Source organism: Apteryx rowi, unplaced genomic scaffold, assembly GCF_003343035.1.
Source record: "Apteryx rowi isolate R43461 unplaced genomic scaffold, aptRow1 scaffold_66, whole genome shotgun sequence".
NCBI classification, from domain to species: Eukaryota; Metazoa; Chordata; class Aves; order Apterygiformes; family Apterygidae; genus Apteryx; species Apteryx rowi.
This window is the reverse complement of record NW_020450938.1, coordinates 2,290,702-2,294,084: the sequence shown is the minus strand read 5'-3', so window position 1 is coordinate 2,294,084 and position 3,383 is coordinate 2,290,702.

Below are 3,383 nucleotides of genomic sequence, written 5' to 3'. Positions count from 1 at the left end.
GGGCTGGTAGCACATGATCACAATTCAGAATGATTCATTAGGACTGCCTTTGTCAGCAATTGGCAGGGAACAGCTCAGAAAGCTGCCCTTTGCTGATGCTTGTGTACGAATCTCTACCATCTTTAAGAAACAAAGAAATCCACCAGCCCCTAAACAGTTTACTGCTGAATCTTTTCCTAAGGAAAATTATCTGGATTTTAAATTAGTTCAGTAATGTTGTATTTTCTGTAACAAGCAGCTACCTGTCATTTTTCCTGGTGGTAATCACATCATATCTTCTCAGGATTTTTTTGTTTTGTTTTGCTTTAACAAGTACTTTATTTAGCTGCATTTCATTATAAATAATTTTAAACACCTTAATGTACTCATGAAATTCAAAACACTGCAATAAGCTATAACATTTCAGCTTTGTATTGCAGAAACCTTTTTGTCTATAAGGAATAGTCTATATCTCTTATGTCTGTAAGGAATACAAAATTTGCACAGCAAATCTAATACATTCAGCATCCTCTTTTTCTTCTAACATCCTACATTCCACTAGAATGGTAGAAAAGGTACATAAACATCTCCAAATGTGCTGCATAGAGGAACAAATAAACCCCCCTAAATGCCCAGATCCATCAAAGCATACATGCAGCTACAGGTTCTTTTCTTCTTGGTTGTTGTCTTTTTGTGCCATCACTGTGGCAACAGCTGACCAAACACGCCTTCTCGCAAGCGTGCAGCTATGCCCTTGGGATTAAGTCTATAAATTAATAGGCGCTATTGCAGGCTGCTGGATTTGACTTACAGGGGTGAGAAGGGAGAACTGAAACTCAGTGGTTTAGATACTTGTAGCATGGTGGAAATGCTTAATGTATCTCTAGGTCATGCATAGCGTCATATACCATCAAATAACAAGCTTGTTAAAAGGCACCTTGGTTGTGGCTAGAGCAGTGCTGTGTTTTGTTCTATCATTTATAGCAAGCTGACTACAAGAAGTGCTTCTTACCTGGAATGATTCCCAGGGAGGATCCCCACATTTCTGGTGAGCAGGGAGAGAAAATTCCTTTAGCAAAAGATTCCTTGTAGGAAAGGCTAATACAGTGTAGAATACAGGGTACGGAGATGTTGATATTGACCCTGAGTAMTAAATGAGATAATGATTTATATTAATAATGCCTCATCCAGAAAAGAGTTGATGATAACTAATATTTTGTTGAAAAAGACAATTATTATGATAATTGTGCTGATTAAGGGCTGATTAAGTATATGTATAGTATATATAAGTTTGCATAGTATCTTTAAAAAGATTTTTAGAGATGCCTGTCATGCCCTAAAAATACCTACACTGAATACTTAAAGCTATGCTCCAAAATCCATGTTCAGGTACTAAAACGTAAGTGGTTTGATTTTAAAGGTGACATGCAAACTCAGCTTCCTCCGACTGAAACAGATCTGTGTGTTCTCTGTGCTTCTGTAAATGAGAACACTTATACTGAGGAGCCTAGATATGAATTGAAGACCCTCACCATGAACAATCAGGTTTGGGAATTTTGGATAAAAAGCCCACTGAAGCAGGGTGGTGCACAGCATTGAGGGGCCTACACACTAACTGGGCTAAGTTCAGAAATACATAAAACACAGAGAATAATGGGAAAGAGGAAGGAGGATAAGAAATGTCAAAACAGTAGTAATCATGTACTTGTCCAGAGATATGTTAGAGCAGGCATGGAAAGACAGTTTTATGGTTTCAAGATAAATAATCTTGGACTGAGTTTTATATGAGCACCTGCTCCTAGCTCTTGCATATCTCCCAGAAAAAAAGTAAAACTGAGTCAATACCAGGGCAGAACACCGAGAACTGAGCAGTTAGTGAAGCAAGTTTGTCGGAGCAGCATTCAGGCTAGTGTTTCCATTATGCAAAGACAGGGAAAGTAAAGAGCCTGGACAGGAGGTTAGACAATATGTACAACAAATAAAATAGATATAATAAAAATAATTTCAATACATACTACAGAAGGCTTTGTCCCCCAGACCGGGAAAGCGTCTCCCCTAGATTGATACATACTTCCTCCTAGCAGATAAGGAAAACCTCTTCCTAGCCTTTCCAAGTTCTACTAATAGGCCTGTCTTGTACATCCCTTGGAGTCTCCACCACCTCAGTGTATACACACACTATCTAGAGGCCAGAGTACAGTGATAATGAGATGCAATGGGTTACAAACTGCCTCTCTGTTCTCAGCACAAACCTTCTCATTCTCATGCTGCTTGTGGCTAACATTAACCTAGGGTGGCCCATGAAACCTCTATTGCTTTTTATCAGTGACCTGTAACAACTGTTCACAGCTTGTGCTACAAGACTTTAACCTGCTAAATGAGGGTAAAGGCTTCGATGATATGCCATCAGCAAAAACACCAGGATTTTCAGACTGCAATACACCTGAAACATACTCTAAAATGTACAATGAAGCAGGAACAAAGTGCTGGTTTCCCTTAATGCCCTTGTGGATGTGATTGCCAAGTTGTGAATCAGGGCAGTATGTTGTAAAAAGCCACAAAAAGCTGCTGTTCCCTTGATCAGGTGTTGTCAGGGACAGCAGGCATGCAGACTGCATTACAGACTCATGTCCTTGCCAATAGCTGAGGTTGGTTGGGAAGCCCTGCACTGCAGCATTAAAACTTTTGAATAGACGAAGCTTCCCATGCAGATCTCCAGTGCCTAAGGACTTCAGCCACAGTTTGGTCTTCATCATACTCCTGCTGTCTAGGGATGTTGGGCAATTCCAGAGGATTTGTTTGTATTACTGTTTTCTTTCTAAGGGTCAGTGTCCAAGGGAATAAACATGAGTGGAGCTTGAGGGTTCAAAAAGTTGCTTGGCTAGGCTGTCACACTGCTATTTGACTTCAAATGATCAGAAGTAGATAACATGAAGCCTCTGGATTGTGAGAGCTGAAATGCTGCCCTGTTCCTGAGCAGAAAGGTCTAGGATTCTCATCTTTGATGTTACTTGACCTTAAAGAGTCTGCTGGCAACACTGTTAATGAATCACTGTGTCTTAAAGTACTCTGCACCTAATGATTCTCACCATCTAGAGTATAGTTTAAAAGGTTTTTTAGAAAGGGCTTTGAAGAAAGTGGCACTTCTAGGGAGTGAAAAAAAACAGTTAAAAATTTTGTTAGATACTGAAACATCTTCATATTTGATTTTATACTTTGATAGTCCAGAGTATTGTCCTCAGGTATATTGGTAGCCTTTTCATCCTTTTGAGGTTTCATGCTTTTTTGGATTCTGTTTCTTACAGATACCTGGTTCTCATGGTTTAACTCCTGAGTACTGAGTAAAGAATCACAGCAGGACCTAAAAGTGTGTCCTTCTTCAAAAGTTGCTTTTCCCTAAAGTA